Source organism: Cupressus sempervirens, chromosome 2, assembly GCF_028749045.1.
Source record: "Cupressus sempervirens isolate cs-2001-9-10 chromosome 2, ASM2874904v1, whole genome shotgun sequence".
NCBI classification, from domain to species: Eukaryota; Viridiplantae; Streptophyta; class Pinopsida; order Cupressales; family Cupressaceae; genus Cupressus; species Cupressus sempervirens.
The window spans coordinates 549,575,561-549,599,181 of NC_143119.1; the positions used below are offsets into that span (position 1 = coordinate 549,575,561).

General features: G+C 32.1%; 1 pseudogene; it reads right to left on the minus strand.

Annotated features, from left to right (window-relative positions):
• Nucleotides 1–5,639: 5,639 nt before the first annotated feature.
• LOC149573552 (transportin-1 pseudogene) lies at nt 5,640–9,423 on the minus strand (annotated as a pseudogene).
• Nucleotides 9,424–23,621: the final 14,198 nt, after the last annotated feature.

A 23,621-nucleotide genomic window follows, 5' to 3' on the forward strand; every position in this document is an offset into this window, starting at 1 on the left:
CTACAAATTGTACATTTGTTTGATACTATGTGTTTTGGAAATAATGTAGTAGAGACATTGTGGAAAATTTTGGATGGAAGGCATGACAAAGAAAATCTTTCTAAAATTTGTAGTGCAATTCATGATTCCAATCATGCAATGGAAAATATCATTGAATCAAATAGCAACAAAGACCAAATAAATGCAAGTGTCCTTCATTTTTTATTAACATAGTAGGAAAGTAATGTCATAAAAGAAGTCATATAAAAAATGATATTTCCTACATGATTTTCTATATATATATAAGCAATCTCATATCAAAGAAAAGTGAATTTGGTCTAGGGATGAAAATGTATGATTGGCATACCTTCATCAAGGTAAGTCACGATCTTTTGTATTTATAATATATTTGTGAAACTACATTCAATTTTCATTGTATTACATTAGAAAGAATGAAATGATCTAACTTAAAAATTGTTATAGTATGTGCCACCCCTATCACTCCCAAATGACTTCAAAAATAATATCAAACAAGTGATATATGATTTGGGAAAACACATGAGGTAAGTAGTGATATTTGTTCAATATATCAAACAAGTAATATATTATAAAGGCTTGTATTTATATATTTTTGTGTCCTAAAATCCTTGTAGGTGGTTGTCCTCTAAAGAAATCCACAAGGAAGTTATAAAATATTTTAAGAAAAAATTTGTCTACTAATATGTAAAATGCAAAAGTTATTACCTTCAACCTTTTTCAATGCACAAGCACACTACCTTGTACACCTAGTTTAGGAGATTGAATTATGTGGACCTGTACAACTTAGGTCAATGTGGATGGTTGAGAGACACTTGAAATTTTTGAACGGTTTGTTTTGAAAAAGAACACATCCCAAGGGTTCTATGATTGAGGGATATATGGTATACTGGATGATGGTCTATGTTACTCAATATCTTCCTAATCTTGTAGCAAATACCCATATAGATTGCATTTGGTTTCTCAACTCCATTAAAAAATTTGAAGGGGAGTACTTGGTGGTGAATGGTAGATTTAGGAAAGTGAAAGGTAATAATTTATGAGATGTTATTGTAGTTAATTAATTATTAATCTTCAAAATTAATCTATTTTAAGTCATCTATTTACTTTTCTACAACTGCTAAATAGTGGCATGTAATGCATTTGTTTCTTGCAAACAATCAAGATTGGATGACAGTATGGATTGAACAATGTCAACATTCTAGTCATAGATCTTCAAATTGGAATTTGTGCCTTCTTTGGTTCAACAAGAACATTATAATGTAGATCCCAATGTTCAAAAAAAGGAAATAGATTTAGCATATGGTTTAAGAGATCTCTAGGTACTTATAAGTTTGTTAATCAACTGTATGTTTTTGAACTTGTAATGCAATAATTTATACATGTTTGACATTATTGTAGGTGAAACACCACGAGTCTATGTTATATAATGGTTATAAATTTCTCATCAAAGATTTATATGACACAATGAGAACTTGTGATTCTAGGATAAGTGCAGTCTTCTAGATGACAACATTTTATCTAGAAACGACTTACATCCTTGAGAATCTCAAAATTGATATCATGAAATTTTGGTTGATATACTTGAATGTGATTATAATTCCTTCAAATTATATCTCTTTATCATCAAATGGTATAGACTATGACTAAATAAAAAATGATTCTGATATAACTATTATTGAACATGAGAATGGATTTCCAATGATTAATACAATTTTTTTTGAGCTAATTAGGGATGAGCCCTATGTTTTTCCAAGCCAATGTGAGTAGGTATTTTAATTAGAGGTTACACATAGACTGGGTTGGTCATTTGTTGCTAAACATGATCTAAGGGGAAGGTTGATAAAGTATAATGCAATGGAAGAATAAGATATCAAGGAAGAGGAAGAAGTGGATGAAAATCAAGAGTTAATTGATGATGCTCTTGATGTAAATAATAATGCTACTGATCATGATGATGGTGGTGGTGGTGGTGGTAGTTATGATGTTAGTGAAAATGAGGATGACCATGATAGTAGTGGTGACAATTTTGATGATGATGGTGATCTTGATGATGAGATAGATAAAGAATAATATCAATGACCGAGGGGTATTTGATTAGATAACAAGGTAAAGAGCACTACAATTTTCTTTAAAATCTTTAATGTCTCAACTTTTAAAAATTTAATTCTTTTATTTGTTATCACAAAGGACTTTCCTTTGCAAAGGATAATAAGTGCACATCTACCAGTGAGAAGACATATCGATGATGACATGGATACACCTCTGCAACAATATAGGGAAGGGAAAAAAAAGAAAAAAAAAGAAAAAGAAAAAACTATTCATGTGAACTTATGTAACTTATTTGATCATGACTAATGTTTATGTCTAGATGTTTGATTTATGTTCTATTGAATGTTCATGTGAATGTTTTAATGAATCTTATGTTTTAATGTTAATGTGAATGTTCTAATGAAACTTATGTGTTAATGAATGTTATCATGTGATAATTCTTGAATGTTAGCAATTTTTTAATAGAATGAATAAATTTAAGATGTTAGGGTGGGCAGAGTTGGGTCAAATAAACTTCCACCTTCACATGGTTGGCTCTGATTAGTAGATAATATTAAACTATTTGTCAAATCAAGTGAAGCTCAATATTAACTTTTGATTGTATGACAACTAACTTTGTGAATCTCTTGGTTTCAGGCAATGGAGAAGGATGCCATAGTCAAACTCATTGATTTATGAAATTTATTTATCATGTATGAAGTATTCAAAATAATGGCTTTCTATAGGATGGCCTCAAATTATTCCTCTCTAAGCTATTCTATTATTGAGATTATAATTACTAATGAAAATATGGTTTATCATGAGTGCAAGGCTTGATTTTAAATTTGATATGTGTTGATCATATATTGTGATGAAATTATGATTGATGAGTGGAGGTCTGATTTTGTATTTTTTGAATGTGATTTGTGGGGGTTATAAATGTATATTTGTAGATGCCTATGTGGGGGCACAAATCACAATATAGAAAAGGGTCATATTAGATGTTATCACTATGTGGAGGGCTCTCATGGTTGAGAGCTCTCCTAATTAAGGTTGTTGGAGTGGCCAAATGTCTCAAGATAAAAAAAAATTATGCTTATAGTGCTGATTTTCTTTCTCTTACAAGCTAATCCACAATCTTCTTGTTTTGAGAAGATTCATGTTCTTATTTGTAGTAGCTTTAAAAACACTATATGACATGATCCATGAGATGAAATGACAATAAGAATGAAATGTGATCAAAGTGAAAAAAGAACTACGAGTTTTTTATTTGTGGTCTAAACCTTGATATTCAGTACATTTTTGTTCCTATAGTTTATGTTGAAGTTTGAATATATTTAAATTAGATAATGTGATTTTTTCTTTTATCAACATTTTCTATCATATTTTTAATTAGCTGTAATTGACTACTGAATAGCTTATTATGGCATTTAATCATAGTGTTTGATCCTAAATTCATTTCTTTATTGAATAGCTCATCATGACATCAAATTGTAGAATTTCATTTCATATCTCATGATGACAATGAATTATAGAATTTGATTCAAATCTTCCTAAAAGAAAAAACTCACATAATATATTTCAAAATGCTCAAACAAAAATTATGAACTATTTGTTGACATATCACTTAAGTTTGTTATTAGTGACACACACTTATTAAGATTGTATATAGCTACCAAGCTGATTGTATAGTTCACAGTGTTTGCCAAGTATTTCAGTTTTCACCAAGTTCTATAGTTGCTACCAAGTGCTCTGGACAAATCTTAGTGGTTATCAAGTAGTCATAGTTATAGTGAAGATCAATTGTGTAAACCATGTATCTCAGTGTATATCGAGTTTAACAGTGCAAGCTAAACTGGTAGTGTTCACTAAGTTTGCAATGTATATGATGTAAGTCTAGTGTTGACCAAGCTACATAGTGTTAACCAAGTTACTCAATTTATACTAAGCTTGAAGTGATAGTGTTTACCAAGTCATACCATGTAAATTAAAAGACTCAGTTTATATGACAAGTTTCACAATATCTACTGAGTCACCAGTGCAGACCAAGTTCAAGACCACTTGGAAGTGATCAGTATGGACCGAGCTTCTATGTCTACCAAGTGCAAGATGATGCTGAGTATTGATAGTGGATACCAAGTATCAAAACCTCACTGAGTTAGTCTTTAGAACCTGAGTGTCTTCATGTGGGCCAAATTTGTAATATTTGTGTTGACTTGTATTGTGGCCAACTTTATAATTTGTATAATTGGATTGGTATATATATAATATATTGTATCATATCCAAGTTTGAGTAATGGTGAAGATGTAAATGTGAATGAAATCAGAGAAAAGAAGAAAGAGAAAATTACAATGGCTACAATAGTATAAGGAGAAAAAAAGGTCATATCTATCATAGTAAGATGATTAGTAATTAAAGGAATATCATTCAACAAGCCAAGTTGTAGATCGGAGATCATCTACTATTTCATCCTAATAGGTGCATCACTCAAATCTTTTCATCAAGGTAGACCTAATAATCTTTTGTAAATCTCTTTACCAATTTCATACTTAATTGTGTGTTTGTAAATCCTTTCATAAGGTGGACCTAGTAGTCCTTATTGTTCCTAACAGGGTAGATCATCAGGAGTGATCAATGTAAGTTTTAACAGGGTAACTTTTTATTGGAGTATTAAAGTTGTGGGAATCATCCTCACCCAAGTTTTACTTTCTATTTGGAAGGTTTTTAGGTCACCAAATCTTTGTGTCATAGTATTGTGAATGCTTTCATATTTTTAGTTTCTTATGCATGCAATTAGATCCAATTATATGTGATAGATTATATGCTAATTGGATTATTGGATTAAGAGTTGAAATTGTTGGAGTTTTAGAAGTTATTAATTCACCTCTCCACTCTCAATAACTTAGCTTAGTCTTGAATATTTCCAAAACAATTAACATGAACATATATAGATGGTCTTATTTTTTGGGTGATATAGAATGTGCTTGTTTGCATTGTATATGGCCCTTCTAGTTTAGGATATATAGAGTGGATTGAACTGATTCAAGATCCATGCAATTTACATGTAGCTAGAACTAATTTCTCTCGCTCTTCAACTTACCTACAATTTACACCAATTTAGTCATTATTTTCCTTTGACTAATTAAAAAAAAATTGTGACTCATTTAGTGATTTGTTTGGTATTTGCAAGGTCCTAGCTTTGGAATTGGATACATAGCCAATTATTTGGTTAAATTCAAATGAACTATTGAACTTTTGTTGCAATAGTGACCAATGCCACTTTTACATTGTAAGGTTCAAGTAATATTTAACTTCTTTAGTTCTTTTACTATTGCAAATGTATCACACATTATTTGTGTCAAACAATCCTTGTGTTATTGTTATTTACACAATTTCAAAACAAACAAAAAATTGTTTAAGCAAAAAACGTTAAAGTTTTGTCATGTGATTCAAGAGAGATCCCTAGAGAAATATAAGAAATAAACAAACATGGGGCCTAATCTAATGAGAAATGCACATAAATAATTTTATTCACTTCTACTAGTTGCAGTATTGTGGTAGCATTTAGGAAATCAACTAGATTTGGAATGCACTATGCATAGACTTTTGCAAAATGATTAGGTAGTACAATGACACTTTGACAAACATCAGTAGACTCATCTCCACAGCATTGTAAATGAAGATTTCTAAAATTACTCCTTGTAACTAGACTTTCAAGGGTAGAAAAGGAAAGCTAAGAAACCTCCTAAACTATCTTATTGTTGTCTAAAATTCATTTAAGAAGACTATTAAGTACCTTAAAAAACTATTCATGTCCTTCTAGATGACCTGCAACCTGAAAAATCCATTTATTATACTAAGAAAGAGTCCAACATGTGATGCTTCACTCCAAAGGATACTTGTCATCAAGAATAGACACAAGAAAAACCATCAAGTTTTGCAACACTACATTTTCTCAAATTCCACAAATTGATGATATCTTCTTCCTCTTCTCCATCACAAATTCCATATGTCCCTTGTGCTTTTGGATAAAAAAATCTAGGTTTTAAATCTTGATCCCTGTCAAAAACATTTTCACTAGCCTCTGCATGAACAAGTGCCTCATCATTATCTACATACACAATGTTTGACAATAGAACCAAAATCAAGTGTAATAGAAGCTCCCTCAATATTTATGGATGAAGATGAGCTTCACAAAATATAGAGCAAAATTCACATGACTTGAGAACCACTTCTTCATTAGCATCTTGATTTGCTTGCAACATGTATATACAATTACATTTCTCATGTGGGGCTGTAGGAAATTAGGCTGAGCCTTAATGAGCTAAACCAATGCAACACATACCAATTTCCTCACTTCAATAGCCAAATCATGAGAAAGAGTAAACATGCCCTAAAGATATTTATCCATAGATAATAATAGTATTTTAGGCATACGGTCAATATACTAGTTCATAGAGATAAGTTCTAGTTTCTTGAGAGAAACATATGGTGACTAAAAAACTAAAATAATCTAGGAAAACAAATATCAATAGGTCACTCCTGAAAAATTGGTACACCAACAACCAACCCCTCTTGTATATCTTCATTGATCTTTGATAATGTATCAAGAGAACCACATTCCATCATATTGAAATCATTGTTATCAAAGCATTGAACCAATGCCTGCAATAATTTCAGCCAACCATGTACCTATCCTTATTGGGCTATAATTCACTAACAATAATTCCTATTGTTAAATGAAGGTCTATTTAGTGCCCTCAAATAAGGAAGCAACTCTAATTGGATGCATTTTTTATAAGGAGTGATCAATGTAAAATTGGTCTTTAGATTTTTTTTTCCAAGAGGAGCCCTATTGCTTGACTGAAATATCCCCTATCTTGTTCTATAATATTTTGGACTTATTTCTTTAAATTATAATTAAGGAGACTCCTTGCTAATTGATACTTCATTTAGATCACAAATTTGGAGCTTGCATGGCTAATATTGATGTCATTACCTATGTAAGAATGATAATTCATATTCAAATAAAAAAGCATGAATTTCATCAATTGAATATAATGGAGTGTCTCTTCATATTTCTATATGATTGTAATGTGTCCCTTGGGATCTCTTTATATTTTTCCATGTATCATGTGCTTTGTAATTTGAATGGTGCAATTGTCAATTGTAGATATAAAAATTTGCAAATGCCCTTATACAATTCACTTGTTTTGTTAATTATGTTACTTAGCATCTTGTTTCATCATAGTTGTCATGCTAGATATGGATGTATAATCTTGGCACAATAATCTAAGGTTTTATCTGATATATTGTATAACGTTTCCACTCAAAATTTATCTTGATTCAATTCTGATTTTAGAGCCATGATATTCCATAAGTATGTTATTAGCTATATTTCATATTCAATCTCATTACAATTTTTTCCCCCTTATTGAGTTAGATTTGTAATTTTCTTTTTCTCCCATAAGTTCTCTTTTTTCTTGTCAAATTCATTCCCTAAAGACTTCATCGTTGTAATGCATAGTACTATCCTAGACATATGAAATTTATCTCAAGTTTTAGATAGCTCATTCAATGCAGAAATCTCAAATTATATAGTACATATAGGACCATCTTAAGTTTTTGTTTTTGATAATACAACAATCCATCCCAATTGCAGTCAAAATTGTGATAGTTGTTCGAAAATATGTCTTCATAGTTGCAATGATAAATTGCCAAAAATATGATCGCATGAAGAGGAAATCTTTGCCCATTTTATTTCCAAATTGCGATGACTTTGTCTATCACCATTGCGATGGGCATCCTTGCTGCAACAATTTGTAATAGCAAAGGTCCAATTATTGTCTAATAGGGGCCTATTTATTTTACTATCACTCATGCAATAGGTGGTCATGACAATTGCGATGGCCTGCCATTGCAATTTGGGCCCAAATGTAGTAGCATAGGTATTTTAAGTTATAGACCATCACATACATTCTCTTGGCCTTAACAACTAGAGTTCTACTACCCATGATGGTCTATAATTTTAAAAAATTAATAGACCTATTAAATAAATTTAATCATGTTGTGTTTTTTGTCCATGCATATAGAATGCAAATGCATGTGCATTCTTGATTTACAGTGATAGTTTCTTATTTTGGATGCAATGGAAAAATGAAATGTAGTAGAAGATGAGGAAATGATGTCACTTTTGTAGGTCTAGAACCTTTTTTATACTTTAAAGATAGATAATTTCTTAAATATTTTAGATGTTAGTAGAGAGTGGGGCCAAATGAGCTTCCACCTTCACGTGGTTGGCCCTGCGTAGTAGAGAATATTAAACTATTCTCAAAACCAAGTGAAGCTTGACATTAATGTATGATTGTATAATCAATAATTGTGTGAATCTATTAGTTTCAAGTAATGAAAAAGGATGCCATATTTCAATATGAAATCTCAATTCATATGCATATGACATAAGGTGAAGCTAAAAAAACCCAACAAATTTGCATTTTTGTTTGATTTTTGCATAGACCTATTAAATAAATGTAAACATGTTGGGTTTTTTCAGCTCCTTCTTTTGTTCATGCATACAAAATGTAGCTACATGTGCATTCTTGATTTAGAGTGAAAAAATCTTATTTTGGATGCGACAAAAAAATGACATGCACTAGAAGATGGGAAAATGATGTCACTTTTGCAAGTTAGGAGCCTTTTTTGTACTTTAAAGATTGATCATTTCTTAAAGATTTTAGATGTTAGTGGGGAATTCAAATCTTTGGGGTGGGGGGCAAATAAGCTTCCAACTTCACATGGTTGGCCCTAATTAGTAGACAATATTAAACTATTGTTGAAACCAAATGAAGCTCAATATTAACCTATGATTGCATGACAACTAACTATGTGAATCTCTTGGTTTTAGGCAATGCAAAAGGATGCCATAGTCAAACTTATTGATTTATGAAATTTAGTTGTAGTGTATGAAGTTGGTAATTGTTCTTTGATTAATTATTGTATACTTGAGATTATTTTAACTTTTATTAGGGTTTTAATGGAGAAGATCTTTGTAAAATTTGTATAGAAGTTGTTATGGAAGCCATCTATGTAGAGCATGATTAAATAATCCATGTAGAGCTTTGCAAATAATTATATATTTTTTGATAATTCAGCAATCCATCACAATTGTGATGACCTATCTAGTAGGTAGTCATTGCTTTGACAACATTAATGTCACATGTTGTTGCCACTGTGATAATAATCACCAATTCCTAGGCATCCTCCAATAATTTTGTGGTCACATGCCCATCGCCATCACAATGCCTCTTTGGTTGTATGCCTGTCTGGCCTACAACAATATTGCTGGACCTGTGATAGTTGTCTAAAATTGTAGCCATCATAGTTGCAATGGTATACAATTGTACATCCGATGACATGAAGAGGAACCCTTCACCCTATTTTTTACCAAATTTTGATGGCTTTTTATATAGCAATTGCAATGGGAGCCCATGCAACAAAAGTATGATGCCCATCCAACAATGGCCAATTTGTGATAATGTCTCTCATCTAATGGGTGACTATCACAATTGGAGCCGAAATGTAGTAGTGTATTATTAGCAATGAACTTCTCATAAAATTCCATGATAGGAATGAATAAATCACTTTTCATAACCATTATTATTTGATAAATTTATCTTACAATCCCTTTGCTTTTAAATTAAAATATATATTAATGTTTCTTTAAATAATATAGATCAATAAGTGCATATAAGATTGTTGTTCATTTAAATTTATGTATAGATGTTCCAGTAATTAAATAGTTAATTATAGTTTAATCCCTCTCCTCTCCAACTTGATATGTTTATATTTAAAGATGTATTAGATGTTTAGATGGTTTTAAAAATGTAATTATATTTATGTTTTAGATTTAAAGATGAATTAAATATAACTTCGAATCCTAGTTTGAACTCTAACCACAATCTAATTAAAATTATAAATTTGGAATAACGAAGTCTTTAAGAATATCTTTAAGGAGAGGAAGAAAGTGTAAAACACATTGAATCATATTAATCATATAATGATTCAGTAGGGTCTCACTGCCTCTTTGTTCACACAACAAAAGGATCCCTAAGAGGAATGGGTTGAAATTTCTCATAAGGAGGAGATTTATGGCAACATAAGTCTTGAGATACTTGGCTCAAAGAAGGGGACATAAATAACTCATTTTTTCATGCTTCAGCAAGGTTAAAAAAGCATCTAATATTTATTTTTCACATTCATTCAACAACTTTTGGTGTTCATTTATCCAACCCTGTTAACATTGAAAAAAAAGGACATTCATTCTTTAAGGAGTTGTTAGCCCCCACACATATTCCTTATTAAGACTCTTCTCATTCAAATGTAGAGTTCATGTTAAGATCAAGCCCTTTGATTATATTTGATGAGGATAATATCCTTCTTATGAGAGAAATTTCATTAGCTGAGGTTAAGCATGTGATTTTCTAACTTCCTCCTAATATGGCCCTTGGTCATGATAGTTTTACTATAATATTATCTTAGAGAACTTGGGGTTTTGTTGTGTTTGACTTTTTCTATCTTTGGAGGAAACTAGAAAAATTGGTGTTATGCTAAGTTATTTTAATAGAACAAATGTAACTTGTTTATATAAAGATTTCACATCCTTGAACCTTTCTTGATTTCAGATCCATTTCTCTATGCAATATTGTGTATTAAATCATCATTAAGACAATTTATTTAATATATCAACAACTTATTCCAAAACTAATTTCTCCTCAACAAGAGGATTTGTTCAGTGCATGGAGATTGAAGATGGAGCAATGGTGGCCTATGAGGCCCTTCACACTATCAAACAACACAAGCTACCATCATACATTATCAAATTGGATATGCTTAAAGCATATAATAGAGTAAATAAGGATTTTATCCTTGATATCCTCATTGCCTTTGGTTTTTACAAAAAATGGTGCAAATGGGTCATGGCTTGCATTGGAGCTCCTTCATTCTCTATTTTGATTAATGAATAGTAAAGAGATCCTTATAAAAGCTAACACGGTGGTCATCAAGGTGACCTATTATCTCCAGTGTTGTTCATCCTAATAGTTGATGCATTAAGTAGGTTCATCAATTTTTCCCATGATACAAGAACTTGGAAAGATATCACCATCCCTCATTTTACATTCTCTTTAGGCATTCACTATTTGTAGATGGCACTCTTTTATTTTCCATTTGAGAGGTCACATAGATTAAAAAATTTGAAAGTATTCCTTCTTCATTTGAATTAGCTTCGAGAACAAGTAATCAATTAGACAAAATCCACAATATTTGTACTCTACCAAAGACTCCATTTGTGTCTGGATGATTCAATAAAAACACATGGACAACAATAATGTTTCTTAGATTCATGGTTGCTAATTCGCCTTCTAGATCTATAATGTAGAAATTTATTTCCCAATCCTTAAAATTTTTGCTCAACTATGTAACGTGGGAAGTAAATGATGGTCAAGATGTCAATTTCTAGGCTGAATCCTAGTCCACTTTTCCTCATCTCATTGCATCTTTGAATTTTAGAGAAATTTGTGTTATTGCATCAAGGACTATAGATCAAAATTTACTAATTACATTTATATTATGGACTAAACAACATAAATAGTAATATGACATGATTTTTGGCTCTTCCTATTCTAGTTTTTTTATCAAAGGTTAATTAAGGAAGAATTGAATAAGAAATTTATTGTCTTTTTTGATAAAATGGACATTATCAAATGGGCACCTTCTCCATCAACACAATATTTGGTTAAGGGAGGATATGAGATTCTAAAAGAAATCCATAAGCAAAAAAGAAAGAAAGTTCCATTTAGATTTTTCTAGAATTCTTTGATTTCTCCCAAGGTAAAATGTTTCATGTAACAGGCTCTTAAAAAAATGATACTTACTAGTGATAAGCTAGACAAGCTCAACATTTTACTTCCATTCCAATATCCATTATGTAAGATGAATGATGAGATTATTAACCACCTATTATTACAATGTTCATTTGTAAATGAGTGTTGGAGATGGGCTCATAATCGATTGCATACCCTTTTTCCACTTCCAAATAGTTTATGGTCACTATTTGAATCATGGCTACTACTATTGAGAGCTTATCTATTCTCCTCATATGGGTTTTTATACCTTCATGCATCATTCGGGGTATTTGGTGCAAGCAGAACAATAACATGTTTTGACAAAATCCCTTATCTTTCCAAGCTTTCATAAATAAGCTAGGAAGGAGTATTGTGGAGATAGTCAACATTAACAATATCAAAGAAAGCCATCTATTAAATTGGTTTACCAATTGGGATAGTGATGAAAAAGGTTTGGCCCTCACTCAAAATTCCATAGGAGATATGGCTGTAGATTGCAAAAGTAAGAGTAGAAAATGTTGGGTTATGAACTCCAATGGTCACATGAATTTTTTCTCTCTCTCAACTATTCATATTCTTAGAGCTCTATATAATGTTTTTGTGCAACCAATGTAATATATTGGTTAATTAATACAAGTAATTCCCTGTTGGAGTGTGGACATAGGCAAGTTTTTTTGAACCATGATAAATCTATGTTATTGTGTGCATCTTCTTTGATTTAATTTCTTTTCTTGTTATTATATTTACAATTGGTATTAGAGCTGATGTGAGGCTAGAGCAGAGGTGGAAGATGGTGAAACTGATTTTATCATCAATGAATTTCTTGTAAATTTGGGGCTAGTAGAAAATAAGATTATGCCTGCTAAGAGAAAAAGAATCCACCATGTGCACTAGTGGGATGGATGGGAAAAAAATCCTAAAGATGAACTAGAAGATTTAAAATCTCTTAAGTCTAAGCTTAATACAATTATTGAGCACATATGCACGTAGAAGAAAATTGTCATTGAAGAATTGTGGAAGTGGACGAGAGAAGATAGGACCAGCAAGCCTGTAAAATTTCTAGTTTTGACCTATTATAAAATGAATTCTCTTATTTCTAGTTCCAACCTTGATGAAAAAAATAATTTTGCATCTAGAGTTCATAGGTTGCTCCACTAGAATACTTTGAAGAGCATGGGAAGTTTCTAGTAGAAGAAGATGAAAGGGCAGATGAGAAGTCTGTTATGAAAGAAAATAAAGTAGAGTGGAAGAGATTCACTATAGAAGAAGATGAAAGTGGAAAAAAAGAGTTCCCTTTGGAAGAAGGTGAAAGTACAAAGGAAGAGAAATCCCTAAATGTGCATATAAATGTTATGCAAGATGTTCAACATTATGTCGTAGATGATGGGCCATGGATATCCCTATCAAATATGAAATCTCTCAACAAAATCACTACAGGCACACAAATACAAACTCTAGAGGATGAATCCATCTATTTTGGTGATGACTTGGCATCCATGAGTGTGACCAGTAGTAAACAAGATTCTCTTATGTGCATAGGTCTTTGATCAAATGATGGACTAAGAATTGAGAATCCTACAAAGAATTTACAAATGTATGGACTATGCAAAGGTATTTATAACTATGATCTAATGTGTAGAAGACTCATTTAGAGTGTGCTAGATCAAATACTTGCAGCCTTGAGATTGTCTTAAGGACTCATTCTTCTCTAAAATTAAAAATTGGAAGTAGGGGATGCTACTATGCATGGCTATGCCAGTTGGATTTCACTATTGAGATTATTGGGTTATGAATTCCAATGGTCACATGATTGTTTGCTCTCCCTCAACTATTCATATCTTCAGAGCTCCATATAATGGCTATGTGTAACCCATGTAATATATTAGTTAATTAATACAAGTAATTCCCTATTGGAATGTGGATATCAGTAAGTTTTTCCAAACCACAATAAATTCCAGATAGTTTTACTGTATTATTCTTTAAAAAAACTTGGGGTTTTATTGGGTTTGACTTGTTTATATCTTTGGAGGAAACTAGAAACTTTTTTGTTATGCTAAGTTATTTAATAGCATAAATATAACTTTGATTGTATAAATATTTCACATCCTTGAACCTTTCTTGATTTTAGACCCATTTCTCTATGCAATATTGTTTATTAAATCTTCACTAAGGCAATTTATTTAAGATTTCAAAAACTTATTCCAAAACTGATTTCTCCTCAAGAAGAGGATTTTTTCTAGGCATGTAGACTAAAGATAGAGCAATGGTGGCCTATGAGGCCGTTCACACTATAAAAGAACACAAGCTACCATCATGTGTTATCAAATTGGATATTCTTAAAGCATACAATAGAGTAAATTAGGATTTTCTCCTTGAAATTCTCATTGCCTTTGGTTTTTACAAAAAATGGTGCAAATGGGTCATGGCTTGCATTAGAGGTCCTTCATTCTCTATTTTGATTAATGAACAGTCAAGAGATCCTTATAAAAGCTCACAAGGTGCTCACCAAGGGGACCCATTATCTCCAGTGTTGTTCATCCTAATAGTTGACACATTAAGCAAGTACATCAAATTTTCACATGATACAGGTACTTGGAAAGGTATCACCATCCCTCATTTTACAATCGCTCTATGCATTCACTATTTGTAGATGACACTTTTATTTTCAATTTGAGAGGTCACATAGATTAAAAAATTTCAAACTATTCCTTCTTCATATGAATCAGCCTCAAGAACATGTAATCAATCAGAAAAAATCCACAATATTTTTCTTCAATACTTTAAGCATGATGGCATTCAAAATTGCATTCCCGTTTTTAGTATTTATTCCAAATTTTGGATCACTTTTGAGTCCCCTATGAATGCCTTTTGTACGTATGTAGTTGGTTGTCATTTCAAGGCTTAGTTGGTGTTTCAGTTGTTTAAAACCATTCATTTGAAAAATGCATGTGTTTCGTATTGATAAATTGATATTTCAAGGTATTTTGTGAAGTGTCATTTTGAGCAACGTCCAATTCTGCATTTTCACCTAAGTGTCAAATAATGATAGGAAGCCCAGTTTGTAATTTAATATCTTGCACCCAATAATGTTTCATTACTCGTTGCTTTTCATATTTTTAATATGCATATCAAACAACTTATGTTCCATCTTTCAAGTCATTTCAAATCCATTTGATTAGGTTTCAAACCCCTCAGTTTTTAGTTTACTGTTTTCATGCATTTGCAAATTGTGCAAAATTTTGGAAGGCCCTATTTGACTTATCATAACTTTTGACTAGTTGACCTAAATAAGAAAATTCCTTTTGCATCATACTCTAGGGGTCAAAGAATTTCTACATTCCTTATTTTAGGTTATGACAAATCCATCTGATCAGTTTTCAAATGTGATTCTATTTGCAATTTATAAAGTTTCACTGGTGTCATGAAATGCAGATTGATTAGTACCCCTGTTCGTGATGTCATATTTTTAAATCCATGATAGGTGAGATTGAATGGATTATACCACTACATTCTTCTCTAAAAATACTTTATGTGTGCCAATTTTGAAATCTTGATGAATCCATCTACACACTTTCCCAGGGCCATTCCATTTACAAAAAACACTTTTTTGTTGATGTTCAGTGTCCTGCAAATCCAAGTAGCCAATTTCACACGCTTGTCAAAATTGCCTCATTATTTATCATGAGTTCAAATCGTAGATCCATATTCCCCTCATGATAGTAAACAAATGCCCCAGTTTTTGTTTTTCCAAGTGTTAGTTTGCCTAGTTTTTGAAGCCAAATCTGAATGCAATTTAGTGTTTTCTGACTTGTTTGTGTGTAGGAAATTTTAAGTAAGAAACCTCAATAGTAAATATCTTTTGACTAAGAATTTTTCATGAGATGAGATTTGATAGGGTGCAATTATGTTGAACAGAAAATTAGTATGTTATATTTTAGAGCCCAATCAGATGTTTTGGTCAGTTTTTAAGGTCAATCAAAGGACCTCCTAACATAAAATTGACAGTTTGTAAAAAGATTAAAATGAGCTTCAAATTCACTTTCAATGGTTGAGTTTTTTTAAAATTAGTATATGATGTTCTATGGATCAATTGGGCAGTTCAGGTGTTTGAAAATGAATTTTTTTTAAGCTAGACCCATTTTGGGGCCCGATTGATTCTACCATGATTGACAGGATGAATAAAGGGTGTTTTAAAAAGGGAAAAGTTATGCACAATTGAATAAGAGAAAGGTGCATATAATGAAAGAAAAAATGTAAAACTTTCAAGTTCTGAATTTCATAAGATTATGAAGGTGTTGACTTAGTAGATTGACGAGTCATTGATTTTAAAAGTAATGATTATAATGATTTTAATCATTTAAACCTTATAAAGTTTCTAATTAACAAAGTGAGAGTAGAACACTTTCAGGAAAATCAAGTGTGGGCAACATATGATGATGATGATGATGGAATGCCCCAATTTTTATGCACAATCTAGACAATTAGAATCCCAAATAGAGAAGTGCAAGCTGAGAACAATTAATAAAATGAACATTCTCCTAAGGGTAGAATAGATCAAAAATCCACACATAAATGGTTTTCCTTTTCAAGAAAAGGATGAAAGTCCAAATTCTCACCGTTCATGAATGTACACTAGGGATAGGGGGAATATTATACTAATTTTCTTAGATGCAAATATGTGATGGAAAGGAAAACACATCCAAAATCAATTCTAAAGAACCCTTGATAAGAGGGTACAAGAAGGGAAGACCTGCCAATGCATGGAAGGTGGCTATGGAAGATGTAGAGGAGGCACTACACAAAAATAATAATTTAGAAAAACAAGGATTAATTCATGCGATACAGAGGTAGGGATCTCATTCATAGCTGGGAGCCATGTTTTAGAAGGCTGCCCACACAAGGGAGAGAAGCCGTGTGAAAAGATAGTAAGAGGACGACAACTAAAAAGAGCTCCATGTGAAGAAGGGGCAAGGAAGCCCAAGTCAAAGTTAGGACATGTAAGAAGAAGAATAGGACAAAGAAGCAATAGGGGAGCCGTGTGAAAGAATATGTCTGCTATTTTGGAGCAGAGAAAAGAAAGACCCCATGGCTGATTGGAGAAGTTGTAGCCCATAGTTTGAAGGGTGACTCAAGAAAGAGGCATAGTCTAAGCATAGGAAGCTTCTACAAAACTTTAAATAGATAAGTTAATGATGCCCATACATGATAGAGAAGCCACAACATAAGGGGAACACTCGCATGCAAACCAATGAGGGAGTTACATAAAGAAGAACAAAGGTTGATGGTGTTATGCCCAGGTAGATTGATTTAGTGCTGGATGGGCATTGTGATCTTGGTTATAAACCTACAAACCATGTGTATATCCTTTATAATAGTAAAGATGGAGAAGCTTTGAAGTTCTTGGGAGAACAAACACAATAGGAGAGTAAAATGTAGGGAAGTGGCAGTGTTCAAAGCTCTGTTGATATCTAGCCTGAATGGTATTTAGAGCTATAGGAAGTCATTCTTAGCATAAAAAAGGGGAGAAAGGATTCGTTGCCATTGAAGTTTAAAGGAAAATCTCATTTTGGCTTTATCCCACATGCAAGTGGTGAAAGTAAGTTTTATCCTTTAAATACAAAAGCACTCATGACATATAATGTTTAATAAGACAAGCCTTTTCAAAGGAAAGACTCATAGTGGTGTGCTGGGCTTGTGGTGGGCACGTAAGTTGGGTAAATTTTGACCAAACCCCGTAGGAGAGGTGACACATGGTAGCCCAGTGTTACCCCCATAGGAGAGGCAACACGTGGCAGCCTAATGTAAGAGCATAAAGTAAAGCAAAGAGGCATTATGATCCTTTGAAAATCAAAGATGTTGTATGGTCAAAAGGCAAGTTTTGGAGGCTCATGGTGGTACACGAGTGTAGGATAAATGAAAAACAACAAGAAATGATGCTATGGGAATCCAATAGTGAGATTATTTAAAGGATTAAACGATTGATATATTGAGTATATATTAATGTGTTCCTCATGTCATTGGGATCAAGAATTAAAGGAATTAGGTTTTGACACTTGACATCATGGACTAGGAGATAGGAAATAAATTTGTAAAAATTAAACTTAGAAATTTCGAATGGATCAAGTTTTTCAAATGGAAATATTTGAATATTTTTAAGTTTTATATAGTTCAAACTATATAAACTTTTAAATTTTTCATTTTTAGTTCTCTGTTCATGGTCTAGGACCCTTATTTTCAAATGGCTGCTAGGAGGGCAATTTTTATCCAAAATAGGCACTCCAATATACCATTGTAATTAAGAGTAGGTAAATTTTCTAGATATGGGGTTAGTTTTTGAGTAGGTCTTCACCGGTTCACTCTACAAGCATACTTGTATTTCCTAGGGCATTCTCAGCAAAATAGGTAGAATTCATCATGGAGCACCAAAATTAGTTGGAGGGAAAATATTGAATTTTTTGAAGCCCAAAGTGATTCTAAAAAGCTTTCTTGGCTTCTAGAGTTCATTTTAAACTATTTTTTGTTGCTGCTTTTAGTTGAAATCAGGCATCAAAATCTATTATATGTTTTTAATCAAAAATTTGAATCACTTTATGCATTTGGGAGGCCAAAATGATTGAAGATTTGATCTACCAATTGCAAAGAGAGATTAGAGAGATTCTTTTAAACTTCTAGGAGTTTTTTTTCCAAGTGACACATGTCAAATGCATAACAAATCTGGGAATTTATTCCTTCTATATCATTCTCTTTTACATTCTGTGTTGTTGGCAGTTTTTTCTGTGATACTAGTAGGGTTCAAGGTTTCACTGTGAAACCAAGATTTTTGTTCATTGTTCTTCCTATCTATTGAGCTAAGCTTTACCATTGAAGGCCACACATCAACTCTTGTGCAAATTTTCATTTCATTTCATGCATTGTTTCTCTGAGATAATGGAAGTTGATGATAGATCATGTGAAGTATCTTGAGTTACATTTAGTTTTACTAGTTGATGTATTGAGTCTTTCCAACAATGAATATAAAAGGGGATTTCCAATGAATTATCTATGTTCTTATTCTATATCCTAATTCTTCATATTTTATTAGCTTTGAGATTGAGTGAATAAGGTTCATTTTATTTAAGACATCTTGGATGAGTTGTGTATTTGATCTATTGTTGCTTTTGATTCAAACAGTCAAGTAAATGCTTCAATTTTAAGATAGGGTCTATGGATATATGAAGAGTATATTTCATAACAATATAATTTGGGGATTTAAATTGACAAAATTAATTGTAAGGCAATCAAGTTAGGTCATCCTACTAGTAGTGACTCTATGTTGCAATGGATAAGGCACTAATCACTAAATCAGATGCAAGCTGATATGAATGTCATTTGCACAAATCTTTTTAATCAAAATCAATTTAGTTCTTCATGTTTTGTAGTGGTTCCAAAGGAATTAACCCTCACTTAGCTTATGAGTTCATAGGTTATGATTTGTAGCTATTTTTTTCCTATGTTATTGCATAAGTATCAGAAGATAAAAGGGTTGCATTTTCTATTAATTAGGTTCCAATATATGTTTAATTGACTTGGTACCATATATTAGAACCTCAAGGTTAACTTGCCTAGGTTTTGTAGAACCTGAAGTGAAGAAGGAGTTATGCCTTATAGTTGGCCCAAGATTGTAGTCAAGTGTATCCATCATAAGAATTTTCTAGCCTTAGATGCATTGGTCTGGTTTCTTGGCTATTTTCAAAACTATTAAATCAGGAGCCAACAAAGCACTCTATCAAAGTCTAGATTTTTGCTCTTCCCAAATTTCAAGAAGCTCTCTTGTCCATATCTTATCTTGGCATTTCATTATTCATGGGTTTAAACAAGGTAGGTTTCTAAAGATCTCTTGTTGTCAGGCTTAAATTTAGGACTACTTCTTGGAAAGCACAATCATTATCTCTTTCAGGTAGACTTTTACTTGCTAACACTTGCTTGACTACCATTCCTAACTATTTTATTTCTATAATAAAAGCTCCTAATAATATTCTTAAGGAAATGGAGAAGTGTATATTTTCATTCATTTGGAAAGACAACATGGATAGATAAAAAGAAAGTTACTTAGATTTCATAAAAGGCTATTTATTAAAATAACTCTATAAGGGGTTTTGGACTTGATGATTTACATTTGAGAAACTTGGTTGGAAAATGTACTCTACTAAAGACTTCTTTCAGGTTTGGATAATTCAAGAAAAATACTTGGACAACAATAATGTCTCTTAGATTCATGGTTGCTAATCCACCTTCTAGATCTATAATGTGGAACTTTATTTCCCAATCTATAATTTTTTTTCTCAACTATGTGACTTGGGAAGTAAATAACAGTCAAGATGTCAACTTCTAGGCTAAATCTTGGTCCACTTTTCCTCCTCTCATTGCATCTTTGATTTTTAGAGAAATTGGTGTTATTGCGTCAAGGACTATGGGTCAAAATTTACTAATTACATTTCTTATAGGGATTGAACAACAAAAATCATAATATGGCATGATTTTTTGGCTCTTCCTATTCCATTTTTCATCAAAAGTTAATTATGGAAGAATTGAATAAGAGATTTATCTTCTTTTTTTTATAAAAATGATATCAAATGGGCACCTTCTCCATCAGCACAATATTTAGTTAAGGGAGGATATGAGATTCTAAAAGCAATCCACAGGCAAAAAAATAAGAAAGTTCCATTCAGATTTTGCTGGAATTCTTTTATTTCTCCCAAGGCTGAATGTTTCACGTGATTGGCTCTTAAATAAAAGGATACTTACCAGTGATAAACTAGACAAGCTCAATATTTACCCTCTATTCCAATATCCATTATGTAAGATGAATGATGAGATTATTAACCAGCTACTCTTACAATGTTCATTTGTAAATGAGTGTTGGAGATGGGCTCATAATAGATTGCATACCCTTTTTCCACTTCCAAATAGTTTATGGTCACTATTTGAATTATGGCCACTATTGTTGAGACCTCTATTCTCCTCATATGGGTTGTTATATCTTCATGCATCATTTGGGGTATCTGGTGGGAGTAGAACAATAATATATTTTGAAAAAATCCCTTATCTTTCCAAGTTTTCATAGATACACTAGAAAGAAGTATTGTTGAGATAGTCAACATTAATAATCTCAAAGAAATCCATCCATTCAATTGGTTTACTAATTGGGATAGTGATGAAAAAGGTTTGGCCCTCACTTTGAGTTCCATCTCTAGGAGGTATTGCTATAGATTGCAAAACTAAGAGTAAAAAGTGTTGGGTTATGAGTTCAAATAGTCACATTATTGTTCACTCTCCCTCAACTATTCATATTTTCAAATTTCTATATAATGGTTGTGTGTAGTCCATGTAATATATCGCTTAATTAATACAAGTAATTCCTTGCTAGAGTGTGGATGTAGGCAAGTTTTGCAGAACCATGATAAATATGTGTTATTGTGTGTTTTTCCTTCTTTGATTCAATTTAATTTCTTGTTGTTATATTTATAGTTGGTATTAGAGCTGAGGTGAGGCTAGAGTAGATATGGAAGATGGTGAAGTTGATTTTATCATCAACAATTTTTTTGGAAATTTGGGCTTAGTATAAAATGAGGTTGTGCTTGCTAAGATCAAAAAAATCCACTATGTGAATTGGTGGGATGGCTAGGAAAACAAGCCTGAAGATGAACTAGAAGATTCAAAATTTCTTAAGTCTAAGCTTCATACAATTTTTGAGTGCACAATCATGCATAAGAAAATTGTCATGGAAGAGTTGTAGAAATAGACGAGAGAAGATAAGATCGATGAGTTTGTAAAATGTGGTTAACATATAATAAAATGAATTCTCTCATTTTTGGTTCCATCCTTGATGATAAAAATAATTTTCTATCCAGAGTTCATAGGATACTCCACTAGAATACTTTGAAAAGCATAGGAAGTTTCTAGTAGAAGAATATGAAAGGGCAGATAAGAAGTCCGTTATGAAAGAAAATAAAGGAAAGTGGGAGAGACTCACTATAGAAGAAGATGAAAGTGGAAACAAAGTTCCCTTTGGAAGAAGGTGAAAGTAAAAATGAACGGGAAGGAAAATTCCTAAATTCGCATACAAATGGTATGCAAGATGTTTGACATTATGTGGCAGATGATGGGCCATGGATATCCCTACCGAATATGAAATCTCTCAACAAAATTACTATAGCCACACAAATACAAAACTGTAGAGGATGAATCCATCCAGTTTGGTGATGACTTGGAATCCATGAGTGTGATTAGGAGTAAAAAAGATTCTCTTATGCACATAGGTCTTTGGTCAAATCATGGACTATGAATCAAGAATCCTGCAAAGAATTTGTAGATTTATGGACTAGGTGGAGATATTTATAACTCCGATGTACTATGGAGAAGACTGATTTGGAGTGTGCTAGAGAAAAGATTTGTGGCCTTGAGATCATGTTAAGGACTCATACTTCTATGAAATTCAAAATAGGAAGTAGGGAATGGTACTGTGTACGGTTGTGCCAGTTGGATTTCACAAGGGTGATTGTTGGGTTATGAATTCCAACAATCACATGATTGTTCTCTCTCCCTCAACTATTTGTATTCACAATGCTCTATATAATGGTTGTGTGTAGCCCATGTATTATATTAGTTAATTAATACAAGTAATTCCCTACTAGAGTGTGGATGTAGGCAAGTTTTTTTGAACCACAATAAATTCATGTTATTATGTTTTTGATCTTATTTGATTCAATTTTTTTGCTTGTTATTATATTTATAGAAAGGATGTCTATTATTCCATTTTGAAAACTAAAATTTCATGGCTCATCTCATAATAATTTGGGAAGTGTTGGGGTTGGATTTTCTCTTCATGGTGAGAGGGGAAATTTGATACAAAGCGCAACAATTCCAATTCACTTCACAAAAAATAATCAAGAAGAGGCATTGGCTTTACTATTTGGTTTGAGAGCCACATCCAATCTAAATATCTCCAACTTAAACATTAAAGGGGATTCAACATATTTTATTCACGTTATGAAGAATGGAATTTTAGTTAATTAGAAAAGTGCATATATATTCTACAACAAGTTGGCAATTTGATTTCAAAATTTCCAAACATTATTATCGGCCATACATATAGGGAAGGCAATAAAAATTGGTAGATTCTATAGAAAATTTGGTAGTCAAGGCTAAGGAAGTTACTTTCCTAACCTTTTCTCTTTTCCCAATGTGGCTTCAATTTTAAATTTAGAAAGATCTTAGCATGTGGTATTTACATTCCCTTCATTCTGCTCTCACTTGCTTTTTTCCACTTCCAGTTATGGTTATTGTGTCATGTTAGGAGGTATTTATTAACATTGATTACCACACTTGGAAAATCATTTCAAATCTCCATAAAAATTTTGTTTAATTTATTTCATGTTGCCATTTTTACTTAACTCTATTTCAAAAACTTGCCACATTGTCACTTCAGTACATGTTTTTGGGTAATTAATATTCTAGGTGATTTGTTGTCACGTAGTTTAATTAAGGCATTGGTACCATTTTATACATTTTACCTCCTCATACTTCTATATGTTCTCATCCAATTTCACTACATGATTTCCTCCACTTGTGAATCAAAAGAGTTTTGTGTGCCTTGCATTTTATATACCATGAGCCTGACAAGGTCTATCTAT